Source organism: Bufo bufo, chromosome 1 (assembly GCF_905171765.1).
Source record: "Bufo bufo chromosome 1, aBufBuf1.1, whole genome shotgun sequence".
NCBI lineage: Eukaryota > Metazoa > Chordata > Amphibia > Anura > Bufonidae > Bufo > Bufo bufo.
In genome coordinates this window covers 810,327,592-810,345,244 of record NC_053389.1, presented here as the reverse complement: position 1 = coordinate 810,345,244, position 17,653 = coordinate 810,327,592, and positions in this window count along the sequence as shown.

The window sequence follows — 17,653 nt, the reverse complement described above, 5'->3', positions numbered from 1 at the left end:
AGGGGACAGCGTTACATGATGCTCATTGAATAAGCTGTCGAGTAATACATGAACGTCAGATGTCTTTCTAAAACTGCTCTCTTTAGTGTTTCAGCTCTTGCAAATGATCTGGGTACAGAAAACAACTCTGGTGAGAAATTCCTGACCTGAAAACCCCACAACTTACCATAAAGAAGGGCAGGGACACTCAGTAACGCTCCCTTACCTCTTCAGCAATGGTGGACTCTCATATCGTAAAATATCAGAGATGCCTAAAGCATGGCGTTATATATAAATGAAAAAAAAAAACATCAATTGATCTTTGGAAGAATACTTCTCCAGAGATTCCAGTTATGGAAATAATTGATGCCTAAGAAGTATATGCCAAAAGATAACATTGTAGGAGATCTATTAACTGGAACCTATATTAATCACCAGAACAACAAGCTATGTTGGTCAGTAATAAACCTGAACTATTTCCATGTTGGCCCTTTCAGAAGAAGTGAGTGCTTCTTCAGAAACGTCATCGGTTTCCTTGACATTTCACTGATGACCTCAACGGTGGCACTGAAGAAACATTCTGTTACAGTTTCTACAGAAATCTAGAATTCAAGGCCAAAATTTAAATTTAGTACTGCTCAGTCTAGTTCTTTTATCACGGCCTTATGATCATCACAAAGGCATGTTCCACAAGAAGAGATTCAGTTACATGTTGCTCCTCAGCAGCAAAAGTCACGCAAAATTTCTCAGTTGTCTGGTGTTAGGAGGCAAAGCCGCAGTCTCTGGACTCAAGAGAAGAACTGTGACGGACATAGTTTGGTGTATTTCTCCATGTAGCACAAGTGGTATGATAGCTGTCCTTCTGTGTGGTTTATTCTACCTACAGACACAGTGCTGGGAGCAGAGACATCTCTACACCCACCAATCTGACTGCTCCGATCATAAACATTCATCATTCAGTTATTTGACACATATAGGAAGCTCGTTAGTGAGGGGACGCATATTTGGTACAATGTTTGGTCACTACTAGCTAATTACAAAAAAAAAAAAGTCTATCTCCTTTCATATAAAACACATTAAACTCAAAGGCACGCTCTTCATTTATTGCTGAGCGTTCTAAAAATGTTTGTAAGTCTCACACACACACAAATGGCCACTCCCTCTTCACCACTATGGGACTGTCAAAAATTGCTGAGAAAATTCTTACCTATTTTTGAAACTCCCATATGCAGTGAATGGAGGATGGCTGCACATGCATGGCTACTCTCATGGCTGCACTTCGGGGGTCCTATCCTATAGATAAGAGTGGGTTCTCAGACATATTGATATGCCATGAATGTTCCAAATGGGAATACCCCTTCAAAATGACCATACACTGTAGCTAACGGGTGTTTGTCTGAGCTTGCATTTGTTCTCAATCAGAAGTACACTGCTGCCAGAGTCCTCTAGCGGAGACATATGTCCCATGAGCACAAAGGGTTGGGCATGTTAAAATTTAAGAAGAAGAGTTGGCACAACCATACACATCAGAATCTCAGTTGCTCCCGCCAAAATCATTGGGTTTGGCCGACATTCCTCTAATGTGTATGGCGACCTTTGGACCAGAGATGATTCTGAGAAAAAGAGGCAAAAGTTTAGACCTCAGCCAATGAAAGTCATTCAATCTGGGTCAGTAATGGGAAGTAGAGCAAACCACCAAAGAGACACAAGTTTCTGTTGACTACTTACCTTGACAACCTCTTTACATGCTCTCTGAATGTTAATCTTGACCTCTATAACAGGGGTACAAGCTAAATAATTGTGACGTTTGACCAGGAGATTGTCACAGACTTAGACACAGCCTCATTGCTGACCTAGAGACTGGCTGGTGTCCATTCATTCCTTAAGGTGGATTTAGACAAGCAGATAATCGTTACAATTTGAATGCAAGCGATGGAAGATGGACGAATGAGCGATCTGACCAAAAAAGCCAGTTCGACGTCTGATGCAAACAAGTACAATCATGGTTTGTAATGAATTGCATTATGTAAATGTACATCGTGTACATTCTTGATAGAGAGCCCTGTGCAAAAAAAAAACTAAATTGTACATGACAAACCTTTCATCTAAATGCTAGTTGACTTCTAGAACGTTTGGCTGGTAGTCGCTCATGTCGGTGATCGCTTAAACGATTATCTGCTCATCTAAATCTACTGTACTTTTAACTAAGGTGGCCAAGGCTTATTCTGTGCCTGACTCATGACTATCATTTGGTCAAAGATAACAACTACTGACATTGTGTCTCCACAGCCACCAGTTCATAGGTCAGTGGCAGAGGTCAAAATGGAAGCTCAGAAAGCAGGTAAGGGGCAGGTAGTCAGCAACGATAAAGCAGATACTAGTCAGAGATACCAGATTTATATTCCTCCTACTTTGTATCTACTGACACTGGAAAGAGAGGACTACATAATGCATACACCAATCTGACTGCTATCACCCTGGACATTAATAATGGCTGAAATGATGGGTTGAACATTAACACAACATTCTGAATCAGCAGTTTACAAAGGTTGCGCAGTAGTGGAAAACCCCTCCTAAGTCCCACGTATGATGGGGAAGCCACACATCTGCTGATCAGGACTGCTAAGAGGGTTCTTAGAGTTATGACCTAAGGTTTTGAGACGGACACAATTTTTGGTTTTCACAAAGTTTGCTGCTTCAGAGTTTTTACTTTTTTTTTGTCAGATGTTTCCATGGCATACTAAAAGTACAATTATAAACATTTTATAAGCTTTTTAACTTTTATTGACAAAAACGCCAAGCTTTTCAAGACTTCTGTCATTTTCTCTGGCACGCTGGATATCAGCTTCTGGGCTGAATCCTGACTTATTGTAACCAATTTAGTGCTTAGATTTTATCACAATTTATGTGTTTTTGTTTGTCCACCTGCTTTTTGAGGACTTACCACATGTTCTCAGTGGGATTGAGATCTGTTGAGTTTCCTGGCAATGGAACCAAAATGTTTGCAGAGCCACTTAGTTATTTTTCGTTGTAACCTGGTTCTCTATCACGCTGGAAAAAGCATTGTGCTTCACCCCATTGCTCCTGGATGGTTGGGAGAAGTTGCTCTTGGAGGAGGTTTTGATATTATTCTTCATTCACTGCAGTGTTCTTAGGCAACATTGTGAGTGTGCCTACTCCATTGGATGAGAAGCAACCCCACACATGAATGGTTTCGGGACACTTTAGTGTTGGCATCACACAGGACTTATGGTGGTACTCACCTTTTCTTCTCCGGACAATCATTTTTTAGATGTCCCAGTCTGAAGGGGCTTCATCAGAGAAAGTCACTTTACTCCAGTCCTCTGCAGTGTGATCCCTGTATTTCCTGCAGAATGCCCATCTGACCTTGATATTTCTCTTGGAGAAGTTTTTTTTTTCCCCCTGCCCTTCTTGACAACAGGCCATTCTTTCAAAAGCCTTCACCTCACTGTGCATGCAGATGCACTCACACTTGCCTGCCACTATTCCTGGCAAGCTCTACACTGGTGATGACCCGATCGCATAGCTGAATGCCTCTGGTACAGCATTTAGTATGGGGGACTGTACACTTTAAAATAGCACTGAGAAGCGAGTTCAGATCAAAGCATAGCATTGTGGATGTGCGATCCAGTTCTGTTTTTCTCCCCATGATAATTGTTATTTGACTTTTTCTTCTTTATTACTGGTATCAGCACTCCTCCCATTTGGCACAGGTGGTTATAATCACAGTAGTTCGAATAAAGTGGTCATTGACCTGCAGCTTGATAGTAGTGGACATGTTGTGTTAGACAACTGTTCACATGGTGCAGTACTGCGTGGTGGCCTTTGTTTTTGTGGCGCTGTTCTGGTGGGTTGGTGGGACCCTGTGCCATGGGTGGCACTGTCGGACAGCAGGGTTGCTGTTTGACTCCTGGGTCCCGCCGCCTACTAGGGCAGTGCCGCTTTGTCACCGCATTGTGCTGCACCTTTTTGTCAGAGGAGGTCCCACTCAAAGAGGCGACCTTGGCGTGGTGAGTGGGCCTCTGCCGTTTGATCAAAATGTACACTAATGCCTCTGGTACAGCATGAAATATGGGGGGCTGAACACTTTAAAATGGCGCTGAGAAGCGAGTTCAGATCAAAGCATAGCATTGTGGATGTGCGATCCAGTTCTGTTTTTCTCCCCATGCATAGCTGACTCCGCTTGAGGAGATGGTCCGGGCCCTTGAGAGGAACTGAACCTCTCTCCTTAGAGTTCCTGATGATCCAATAAATGGTTGATTTTGGTGCAATCTTAGAAGCAATATCCTTGTCTGTGAAGCCCCTTAGATGCAAAGCAATGATGATTGCACCATGGGTAGCAGAAGAAGACAATGATCTAAAAGCATCACCCCAGTCATTGATCACCCCCCTGTAAGGCTCCATTCAGACGTCCGTATGCGTTTTGCGGATCCGATCCATCTATCAGTGGATCCGTAAAAATCATACGGACATCTGAATAGAGCCTTACAGGGGGGTGATCAATGACAGGGGGGTAATCAATGACAGGGGGGTGATCAGGGAGTCTAGATGGGGTGATCAGGGGTTCATAAGGGGTTAATAAGTGACGGGGGGGTGTAGTGTAGTGTAGTGGTGTTTGGTGCTACTTTACTGAGCTACCTGTGTCCTCTGGTGGTCGATCCAAACAAAAGGGACCACCAGAGGACCAGGTAGCAGGTATATTAGACGCTGTTATCAAAACAGCGTCTAATATACCTGTTAGGGGTTAAAAAAAATCACATCTCCAGCCTGCCAGCGAACGATCGCCGCTGGCAGGCTGGAGATCCACTCGCTTACCTTACGATCCTGTGAACGCGCGCGCCTGTGTGCGCGCGTTCACAGGAAATCTCGCGTCTCGCGAGATGACGCATATATGCGTGACTGTGCGCAGGGCTGCCGCCTCCAAAACGCGATCCTGCGTTAGGCGGTCCGGAGGCGGTTAAGTTAATTTTCACAACAAATAATGACATTACAATTAATTGCAATTTATCTAATCACTCTTCATAACAATCTAGATTTAATGCAAATTGTCACCATAAAAACAGAATTAGAAAACTTTGTGAAAACCAAAACCTGTATCAGTCTTAAAACTGGCTATGACTAGAGTTGAGCGAACCCGAACTGTAAAGTTCGGGTTCGTACCGAACTTTAGGTTTTTCGGTACCCGGACCCGAACTCGAATATTTACATAAAAGTTTGGGTTCCGGTTCGGTGCTTTCTGAAAGGCTGCGCAGCAGCCAATCAACAAGCGTCATACTACTTGCCCCAAGAGGCCATCACAGCCATGCCTACTATTGGCATAACTGTGATTGGCCAACTGCAGCATGTGACCCAGCCTCTATTTAAGCTGGAGTCACGTAGTGCCGCCAGTCACTCTGCTCGGATTAGTGTAGGGAGAGGCTGCAGCTGCTGTGAGGGAGAGATCAGGGAGCGATCTTATCAAGAACTGCTTTTTTTACTCAGCGATCTACAGCAAATGTGTTTTGTGGATGCAGTGCACAATTATATATAAGCCTGCCCTGAGCCAACTACTGCTGAAAACGAACTTTTTTACTTCAGTTTGTCAATATCAATACATAATCGGCAGCCATTTTATGCAACGATAGTGCACCAGCACAGGATATCTGCAGGTCTGCAAGTCCAGAAATACATCTTTTTGCTTACTAGGGTGAAAAAACCCTCTAATATATACTGCACATCTGGGATTAGACGTGCATAAGTGACTGTCACATTTAGGACAGAAATATGGCTTTTTGGTTAAAGGGGTGAAAAAACCCTCTGTTATACTGCACATCTGGGATAAGACGTGCATAAGTGACTGTCACATTTAGGCCAGAAATACAGATTTTTGGTTACTGGGGTGAAAAAAACCTCTAATATACACTTACCTAAAGAATTATTAGGAACACCTGTTCTATTTCTCATTAATGCAATTATCTAGTCAACCAATCACATGGCAGTTGCTTCAATGCATTTAGGGTTGTGGTCCTGGTCAAGACAATCTCCTGAACTCCAAACTGAATGTCAGAATGGTAAAGAAAGATGATTTAAGCAATTTTGAGCGTGGCATGGTTGTTGGTGCCAGACGGGCCGGAGTATTTCACAATCTGCTCAGTTACTGGGATTTTCACGCACAACCATTTCTAGGGTTTACAAAGAATGGTGTGAAAAGGGAAAAACATCCAGTATGCGGCAGTCCTGTGGGCAAAAATGCCTTGTGGATGCTAGAGGTCAGAGGAGAATGGGCCGACTGATTCAAGCTGATAGAAGAGCAACGTTGACTGAAATAACCACTCGTTACAACCGAGGTAGGCAGCAAAGCATTTGTGAATCCACAACACGCACAACCTTGAGGCGGATGGGCTACAACAGCAGAAGACCCCACCGGGTACCACTCATCTCCACTACAAATAGGAAAAAGAGGCTACAATTTGCACGAGCTCACCAAAATTGGACTGTTGAAGACTGGAAAAATGTTGCTTGGTCTGATAAGTCTCGATTTCTGTTGAGACATTCAAATGGTAGAGTCCGAATTTGGCGTAAACAGAATGAGAACATGTATCCATCCTCTGATGGCTACTTCCAGCAGGATAATGCACCATGTCACAAAGCTCGAATCATTTCAAATTGGTTTCTTGAACATGACAATGAGTTCACTGTACTAAAATGGCCCCCACAGTCACCAGATCTCAACCCAATAGAGCATCTTTGGGATGTGGTAGAACGGGAGCTTCGTGCCCTGGATGTGCATCCCTCAAATCTCCATCAACTGCAAGATGCTATCCTATCAATATGGGCCAACATTTCTAAAGAATGCTATCAGAACCTTGTTGAATCAATGCCACGTAGAATTAAGGCAGTTCTGAAGGCAAAAGGGGGTCCAACACCGTATTAGTATGGTGTTCCTAATAATTCTTTAGGTGAGTGTATACTGCACATCTGGGATTAGACGTGCATAAGTGACTGTCACATTTAGGCCAGAAATACATCTTTTTGCTTACTGGGGTGAAAAAACCCTCTGATATACTCCAAAATATGGGATAAGACGTGCATAAGTGACTGTCACATTTAGGCCAGAAATACATCTTTTTGGTTACTGGGGTGAAAAAACCCTCTAATATACTGCACATCTGGGATAAGACTTGCATAAGTGACTGTCTTTTTTAGGCCAGAAATACGGCTTTTTGGTTACTGGGGTGAAAAAACCCTCTAATATATACTGCACATCTGGGATTAGACGTGCATAAGTGACTGTCACATTTAGGCCAGAAATACGGCTTTTTGGTTACTGGGGTGAAAAAACCCTCTGATATACTGCACATCTGGGATTAGACATGCATAAGTTACTGTGAAACTTAGGCCACAAATACCGCTGTCATATATAGTTAAAAAAAATTTTTTTTAGTGCAATACCCTACATAAGGGTTTTTATTGGCGGTTAATTATTTTTAACAGACTTAACTACTTTTTACTTTGCTTTGTAACGGTAACTATGAGGCAAACATCTAATAAGGGACGCGGTCATGGTCGTGGTGTTGGTGGAGCCTCTGGTGCAGGGAGAGGATGTGGCCGTTCTGCCACAGCTACACGTCCTACTGAACCTATTACCTCAGGTCCCAGTAGCCGCTAGAATCTACAGCGATATATGGTCGGGCCTAATGCCATTCTAAGGATGGTAAGGCCTGAGCAAGTACAGGCGCTAGTCAATTGGGTGGCCGACAGTGGATCCAGCACGTTCACATTATCTCTCACCCAGTCTTCTGCAAAAATCGCACAGATGGCACCTGAAACCCATGCCCATCAGTCTGTCACATCACCCCCGTGCATATCGGGGAACCAGTCTGAGCCTCAAGTCATGCAGCAGTCTCTTATGCTGTTTGAAGACTCTGCTGGCAGAGTTTCCCAAGGGCATCTACCTAGCCCTTCCCCAGGGGTGGAAGACATAGAATGCACTGACGCACAACCACTTATGTTTCCTGAGGAGGACATGGGAATACCACCTCAGCACGTTTCTGATGATGACGAAAAACAGTTGCCAACTGCTGCATCTTTCTGCAGTGTGCAGATCGAAAAGGAGGTCAGGGAGGAAGACTGGGTGGAAGACGATGCAGGAGACGATGAGGTCCTAGACCCCACGTGGAATGAAGGTCGAGCCACTGACTTTCAGAATTCGGAGGAAGAGGCAGTGGTGAGACCGAGCCAACAGCGTAGCGTCACCAGGGACCGAGCACACTAAAGCAGCTTCAAGGAGTTCCCTGGCATGGCACTTCTTCACACAATGTGCTGACGACAAGACCCAAGTGGTTTGCACGCTGTGCCATCAGAGCCTGAAGCGAGGCATTAACGTTCTGAACCTTAGCACAACCTGCATGACCAGGCATCTACATGCGAGACACGGGCTGCAGTGGAGTAAGCACCTTCAAAACTAAGAAAGGGCTCAGGCCCCTCCTGCTCCTTCTTCTGCTGCTGCCTCGGCCTCTTCCTCCGCCTCTGGAGGAACGTTGGCACCTGCCGCCCAGCAAACAGAGGATGTGCCACCAACAACACCACCTCCGTCACCAAGCATCTCCACCATGTCACACGGAAGAGTTCAGCTCTCCATCTCACAAACCTTTGAGAGAAAGCGTAAATTCCCACCTAGCCACCCTCGATCCCTGGCCCTGAATGCCAGCATTTCTAAACTACTGGCCTTTGAAATGCTGTCATTCAGGCTGGTGGAGACGGACAGCTTCAAACAGCTCATATCGCTTGGTGTCCCACAGTACGTCGTTCCCAGCCGCCACTACTTCTCCAGGAGAGCCGTGCCCTCCCTGCACAACCAAGTATCGGATAAAATCAAGTGTGCAGTGCGCAACGCCATCTGTGGCAAGGTCGACCTAACCACAGATACGTGGACCAGTAAGCACAGCCAGGGACGCTATATCTCCCTAACTGCACACTGGGTAAATGTAGTGGCGGCTGGGCCCCAGGCGGAGAGCTGTTTGCCGCACGTCCTTCCGCCGCCAAGGATGGCAGGGCATCATTCTTTGCCTCCTGTTGCCTCCTCTTCCTACTCCGCTTCCTCCTCCTCTTCTACCACCTCCTCATCCGGTCAGCGACAGACCTTCACCACCAACTTCAGCACAGCCAGGGGTAAACGTAAGCAGGCCGTTCTGAAACTGATGTGTTTGGGGGACAGGCCCCACACCGCGCAGGAGTTGTGGCGGGGTATAGAACAACAGACCGACGAGTGGTTGCTGCCAGTGAGCCTCAAGCCCAGCCTGGTGGTGTGCGATAATAGGCCAAATCTCATTGCAGCTTCTAGCCGGTTTAACGCACATCCCTTGCCTGGCGCATGTGCTGAATTTGGTGGTGCAGAAATTCATTCACAACTACCCCGACATGTCAGAGCTGCTGCGTAAAGTGCGGGCCGTCTGTGCACGCTTCCGGCGTTATCATCCTGCTGCCGCGCGGCTGTCTGCTCTACAGCGTAACTTCGGCCTTCCCGCTCACCGCCTCATATGCAACGTGCCCACCAGGTGGAACTCCACCTTGCACATGCTGGAGAGACTGTTCGAGCAGCAGCAGGCCATAGTGGAGTTTCAGCTGCAGCACGCACGGGTGAGTCGCACTGCGGAACAGCACTACTTCACCACCAATGACTGGGCCTCCATGCGAGACCTGTGTGCCCTGTTGCGCTGTTTCGAGTACTCCACCAACATGGTCAGTGTTGATGACGCCGTTATCAGTGTTACAATACCACTTCTATGTCTTCTTGAGAAAACACTTAGGGCGATGATGGAAGAGGATGTGGCCCAGGATGAGGAGGAGGAAGAGGGGTCATCTCTAACACTTTCAGGCCAGTCTTTTAGAAGTGGCTCAGAAAGAGGATTTTTGCAACAGCAGAGGCTAGGTACAAATTTGGCCAGCAAGGGCCCACTACTGGAGGACGAGGAGGATGAGGATGGGGATGAAGCATGTTCACAGCGGGGTGGCATCCAACGCAGCTCAGGCCCATCACTGGTGCGTGGCTGGGGGGATACGGAGGACGCAGACGATACGCCTCCCACAGAGGACAGCTTGTCTTTACCTCTGGGAAGCCTGGCACACATGAGCGACTACATGCTGCAGTGCCTGCGCAACGACAGCAGAGTTGCCCACATTTTAACGTGTGCTGACTACTGGGTGGCCACCCTGCTGGATCCCCGTTGCAAAGACAATGTGCCGTCCTTAATTCCCTCACTGGAGCGCGATCGGAAGATGCGCGACTACAGGCGCACGCTGGTACACGCGCTCATGAGAGCATTCCCGACTGACACCGGGGGACAAGTGGAAGCACAAGGCAAAGGCATGGGAGGAGGAAGAGGTCGCCAACGCAGCTGTGTCAGCGCCAGCACCTCAGAAGGCAGGGTTAGCATGGCCGACATGTGGAAAAGCTTTGTCACCTCGCCGCAACAATCGGCCCCAACTCCTGATATGGAGCGTGTTAGCAGGAGGCAGCATTTGAACAACATGACTGATGGTTCTGCCCCATTCAACTTCTGGGTCTCCAAATTGTCCACATGGCCAGAGCTTGCCCTTTATGCCTTGGAGGTGCTGGCCTGCCCTGCAGCCAGTGTACTCTCTGAACGTGTGTTTAGCACGGCAGGAGGCGTCATTACAGACAGACGCAGCCGCCTGTCCACAGCCAACGTGGACAAGCTCACGTTCATTAAAATGAACCAGGCTTGGATCCCTCAGGACAGGTCTGTACCTTGTGCAGAAAAGACAGTTCTAATAGCAGGACCTCAACCATCCACCTTGTACTCAAGTGCACTTATTCCTTTTTTTTTTATATGTCCCAATATTTTGGGGGATACCCCTATGTAAAAATGCAAAATAACACACATCTGTGTTGGCTACCTATTCCTCCTTCGCCGCCGCTTCCACCTAGACCGCCACGTGAGCCTACACGGCCACATCCACCCATTCACCGCCTCCTCAACCTCTTCCTCCTACATGATTCCTAATTTTTATTTTTTTAAGGTCTTTTATCTTTTTTTTTATTTCATTTCCCTATCCAAATTTGTTTGCAGAGCATTTGCCATGCTCTTAAGACATTTTTACAGCCATTTTAGTGCTCAAAAGTTCGGGTACCCATTGACTTCAATGGGGTTCGGGGTCTAGTTCAAGTCAGAGAGGAGGGAGACATGAACCGTGAACAGGCGGCACTCTCTATACTAATTGTATCATGATGGCAGAGCACGCCGTATTAAGCACTGAGGCCATTACCTCTGAAATAGAAACCGCACCTGATACCACATGCAGTTTAATCCAGGGTCGCCAAGGGGCGGACACATTTTTTGCTACCTGCAATCAACAGGACTATGTACAGACTTCCAGCACTAAAAGTTTGGAAGTAAAAATATTCCAACTAGCTGACAAAGAAGTCAGATTATTTTGGACCATTGAGTCATTGAAGTCCTATAAGGAAAGTGGACGTGTTCCTAGAGGCTTACGCCTCTTTAAAGAGATCGTGCAGTACGAGGATGATCCCCTATTTACAGGGGAATGGAAAGCAGCACATCAGAGATTCTCTTTAGAGATTATGGAATTGGTATTGGCACGAGATCAGCAAGAATACACATATGTTACAGAGCAATTGACCAAAGCAAGGGAAGAACTACAAAAACGACTCATGGAGTCGCAATTTCATGGATTTGAGAAGAGGCTAAATAAAAAATTACTTGCCACACAGGCGGACATTAAAGACCGTAAGAGGGATAAATTCATCAGAGACAAAAATGATTATGAGGCTGATCGTGTTTTTGATTGGGGGAAAAAGCGCAATCGCCCTAAACGAACCCCACGGAGAGGCCGCCACAATTTTTGGGCCACTGATTCGGAATCAAGTGCCTCCGAGGGAAATGAAGTCAACTCAACTGAAGATTTAAACACCCCTTTAGAAAAAGCACGAGAAGGGGGCGTGGCAGACGTGGAACAGCAAGTAAGAGGAATCAGAAAATCGACAAGACGAAGACGTCAGGTCTCCTGGCGACAGTAGTTCCTGACGAACTCTACATACAAACACCTCCTGAAAATGTGGTTCTTAATCTCACAGGCTCTGAACTGCCCCAGGGCTGTATCACACTCCTCAATCGGGGGCTGGGATACAGCCTACCGGGACAGTTCAACCTGGTTGATTTCGAGATAGACCTGTTCTTGTCTATACGCAAGTTATATCTTAAGAGATTGTTCTCTGAAACTACCCCCCAGGTCCTCAACCCCTTACAGGGGGAGGTTCCTGCCACAATGTCTATTACTGATTTTTATTTGTCCGGTAAATTCAGTGATGAAGAAATTTCCTGCATCCATTTCCTTTCCAGCACTAAACCAGATGAACCCACAGAGGGAGTAGAATATTCCAATAAATACACAGGAGGCATCAGGTCCACCTTCCTTCCTCCCATGCCGGCCGGCTCACCTATTGACCTTTTCCATAAACAAGTTTTGAAAGAAATACGTGCGCTGGTGTACCCAGCAGCACCTTCCAACCTTTCGGTGGAAGAGTCTGACGCTTTATTGTGGTTAGGGAAGCAGAAAAATATGGTGATTAAGCCGGCCGACAAGGGAGGGAATGTGGTCCTGATGTCGAGGGAGTATTATATGGAGGAGGCCAATAGACAGCTGGGAGATAGTACGGTTTACAAGAAGCTTAGGGGGAACCCGATACCAGAAATATCTTCCAAACTTTATCGGTTTATTGACCAGCACATATACAATGGGTTTTTACCTAAAAATTTCAGGGATAAACTCGTGCCAGCCTTTCCAAAAATCCCCACCTGGTACTTTGTACCAAAAATTCACAAGTCCCCTACCCGGCCACCGGGACGCCCCATTGTGGCGGGTATCGGTTCAGTGCTGGAACCTTTATCCGGCTATATTGATTGGCTCCTTAGACCTTTACTAAGGAGCACTCCGACATATCTTAAGGACACGGGAGACTTCCTCCGGGCACTCCGTGCCTTGGAGTGGCGGGAGGAATTCAGTCTCGTGTCCTTAGATGTCGAGAGCCTTTACACCAGAATACCCCATGATCTTGGTTTGAGGGCTGTTGACACAGTCCTGAGCAGAAGCAATAAGAGTGCGGTTTTCATTGAATTCGTCCACAGGGCATTGGACCTTGTTTTGTCAAACAACGTCTTTCAATTTGATGGACAGTGGTACCGCCAGGTACTAGGTACGGCAATGGGCACGCCTGTTTCGTGCACATTCGCCAACCTGTACCTGGCGGTATTTGAGGAGACCTATATTTTCGCGGTGGATAACCCCTATGTGAGACACATTAGCCTATTTCTGAGATATGTGGACGACATTTTTCTGGTCTGGTCGGGGAGCGAGGAGTCTTGTCGTGCATTTGTCGACCATCTTAACGTATGTAACCACATGAACATGAAGTTCACCATCAATTTTGGTGGTGAAGTTCTGGATTTTCTAGATGTACATGTTATGGTTAAAGATGGAGCGATACACACCTGTGGTTATCGCAAGCCGACAGCGACTAACTCGCTCCTCCACCAGACCAGTTTCCATCCAGCATCCGTCACACGCGCAGTCCCATACGGGCAGTTTGTCCGTCTGCGTAGAATCAATGACACGGACGAAGGTTTCCTTCGCCAAGCTGAGGAACTCAGGGCTAGGCTCATTGATAGGGGTTATCCGCCGCGAGAAGTCTCCACAGCTTTATTAAAAGCATCCACACTTGAACGTAATTCGTTGCTCACTGAACGGAGCAACAGTACCAAACCTTCACGCTTCGCTTTTACATTCCAATATAGTCCGGTTGCCGAAATGGTCCGGCAGAGTATCAATCGAAACTGGGACCTCCTCAAGGGAGACCCCACTCTTAATAGCTTCACTGAAAATAGACCATTGGTCACATTTAAAAGATGCCCCACAATCAAAGACAAATTAGTCAGAAGTGTTTTCTCTTCACCAAGAGATGAAATTTGGTTAAAGAAACCGATGGGCAATTTTAGATGTGGCCATTGTTCCTTCTGCACACTTAATGTCTGTTCCAGGAATCTACAAATAGGCAGTGTATCACATACAGTACGGGACTTTATTAACTGCCGTACGTCATACGTGGTATATGTAGTTTTCTGTCCCTGCAGACGCTTCTACATTGGAAAGACAATTCGCCCCCTTTTTGAGCGCATTCGCGAACATGTTGGTTCCATTCGATCAGGCAAAGGCAGCCCTCGCCTCATTGAACATATCCGCACGGCCCACGACGCGTATCCGCGTTGTCTCTCCTTTGCGGGCGTAGAGCATGTCCGCCCTATCCCTCGGGGTGGTGACCGGCATCGCCTACTCCTGCAGAGGGAGGCAAGGTGGATTATGCGTACGGAAGCCATGCGTGCGGTAGGAATGAATGACAGAAATGACATGTCTGTATTCTTGTGACATTCCAGGCGCCCATATATGGAGGGACTTTGTGGCGATTTGTCTTTCCCATGTAGAAGCAGATCCTCCCTTTTCATCCCTTGCAGCAAAAAGCTTTGTAGCTGTTCTATCAGGCCTTATACACGTACCGCGGACTTTGGTCCATGTTAAAGCATTCTGATCCACTATCGTAGCTTAGACCAGTTATCTCATTTCCGAATCTCTTACATGCTCTAATATGTATTTTGCAACATTCGTCCTCTCTATGTATATGCTCCCTTTATTTGTCCTAATTCTGGCCCAATTAACCATATGATTGTAACCTAACCTGTCGTTTTGCATGTAATTTTAACACGTCATATCCGTGGGAGTGAGATACTTGCTGACGGCGTCGGCCGTCCCCTCATCCACTTTGCATAAAGCGCACATATGCGCAATGACGTAATCAGTGGCCTGAGGAAGCGCGTCTGAGCGCGCGAAACGGCCGTCGCTGCTCGCAACTATGTGTCCGCCCTGGATCCCCACTGCTACCTGTTGAGGAAGCTACAATAAAGGATACTTTTTGCTACACTTCGGTGAGTGCCGCAACTTTGTTTTTCACTTCTCTCTCTAGTTCAAGTCAAGTTCGGGTTCCTGGGTGCATCTTGGACTCCCAGGTCGCTGCTTGGAACGATGTTGTCCGAGTAGTACACCACCTTTACAGATTGACAATATGCACAAAACCAAAGATAAAATCGATTTTAGAGGAAAAATTGTTAGGAAACATTCTTTCCTGTATATTTACTTGTATATAAAGTGCAAGTGCTGCCACAAATTACAAGGAAGAGGCACTCCAATACACCCTTTATTACACATAAAAGAGTACATCATACACACCCTTGAAAAATTATGATTGATGGCCTGCTGGTGACCTTCAAAAACATTAGGAGCAAGGGCCTGCTGTTGACCCTCTAAAACATTAGGGGTGAGGGCCTGCTGCTGATCTGACCATCTGAAACATTAGTGGTGAGGGCCTGCTGGAGACCCTCTAAAACATTAGGGGTGAGGGCCTGCTGCTGAGCTGACCCTCTAAAACATTAGGAGCGAGGGCAGCTTAATAAGCATGTTGATATGATGGAGGAGGACGAGAAAAGGAAGATTGAACCATATACCCTTTTTTGTGGTGGAAGGGGTGCATGGGAATACAGTGTATTCAATACACCCTAAAAGCCACATTTAAAGTGCCTTTATGTGCAGCTGCTTTCATCTGGTAGAGTAGAGAAGTCAGGGGCAATCCAGGCCTTGTTCATTTTGATGAGTCAACCTGTCAGCATTTCCAGTTGACAGGTGGATGCGCTTATCAGTTATTATGCCCCCAGCAGCACTAAATTCCCGCTCTGACAAAATACTGGCGGCAGGGCAGGCCAGCACCTCCAAGGTGTAGAGCGCCAGTTCGTGCCACGTGTCCAGCTTGGACACCCAATAGTTGTAAGGCACAGAGGGATCACTGAGGACGCTGACACGGTCTGCTATGTACTCCTTCACCATCTTTCAAAACATTTCCCTCCTTGTGACACTAGGCCGCGCATCAGGGTGAGGGTGCTGGCGGGGTGTCATGAAACTGTCCCAGGCTTTGGAGAGTGTTGCCCTGCGTCTGTTGGAATTGCTGTTTGTTCCCCTCGTCTCCCCTCCTCGGTTGCCCAAGGAACTACGTACTCTGCCACCAGCATTGTCAGCTGGAAATTTTAGGAGCAATTTTTCCACAAGGACCTTCTGGTATTGCACCATTTTGCTAGTCCTCTCCACTACAGGAATGAGAGATGAGAAGTTCTCTTTGTAGCGGGGGTCGATAAGGGTGAACAACCAGTAATCAGTGTTGGCCAAAATGCGTATAACGCGAGGGTCACGGGAAAGGCAGCATAACATAAAGTCAGCCATGTGTGCCAGAGTCCCAATAGACAAGACTTCGCTGTCCTCATCAGGAGGATGACTCTCAATCTCCTCATCCTCTTCTTCGGCCCATCCACGCTGAACAGATGGAATAAACCTGCAATGGGTACTGCCCTCTGTAGTGGAAGCAACCATCTCTTGCTCCTCCTCCTCATCATCCAATTCGCTCTGAGAAGACGAACTGAGGGTGGTCCGCCTTCATTGTGAGCAGCAAGCGTTTCAATAGACACAGAAGTGGGATGGTTATGCTGATAATAGCGTTATCGCCGCTCACCATCTGTGTTGATTCCCCAAAGTTGCCTAAAACCTCACAGAGGTCAGACATCAATGCCCACTCATCGCTTGTGAAGAGCGGAAGCTGACTGGAAAGGCGACGACCATGTTGCAGCTGGTATTCCACTACTGCCCTCTGCTGCTCACAAAGCCTGGCCAACATGTGGAATGTGGAGTTCCAGCGCGTGCTCAAGTCGCACAACAGTCGGTGAGCTAGCAATTGCAAGCGCGGCTGCAGCATTGCCAGACCGGCGGCAGCTATAGATGACTTTCGGAAATGGGCACACACACGGCGCACCTTCACCAGTAGCTCAGGCAAATCGGGGATGGTTTTGAGAAACCGCTGAACCACTAAGTTGAACACGTGGGCTAGGCATGGTATGTGTGTGAGCTTGCCGAGCTCCAAAGCCGCCACCAAGTTACGGCCATTATCAGACAGAACCATGCCTGGTTGGAGGTTGAGTGGCGAGAGCCACAGCTCAGTCTGGTCCCTTATACCCTGCCACAGCTCTGCGGCGGTATACTGTTTGTCACCTAAGAAAATTTGTTTCAGCACGGCCTGTTGTCGCTTCCTCACTGCAGTGCTATACTGCTTCCAGCTACTAACTGATGGTTGACTGGTGCTGCAAGATGAGAATTCAGAGGTGGAAGTGGAGGAGAAGGTGGGGGGGGGGGGGGGTTGCAGCCACTAATGTAGGTGGTGGCGGAAATCCTGATGGAAGTAGGGCCCGCAACCCTTGGCATCGGTAGCACCTGTGCCATCCCAGGGTACAACTCGCTCCCGACCTCCACAACGTTCACCCAGTGTGCCGTCAGGGAAATGTAGCGTCCCTGGCCAAAAGCACTTGTCCATGTGTCAGTCATGCATTGGTCAGGGCATGGGTGATGTTACGGGACACATGTTGGTGTAAGGCGGAGACGGCACACCGGGGAAAATAGTGGCAGCTGGGGACTGAGTAACGTGGGACTGCCGCCGCCATCAGGCTGTGGAAAGCCTCAGTGTCCACAAGCCTAAATGGCAACATTTCCA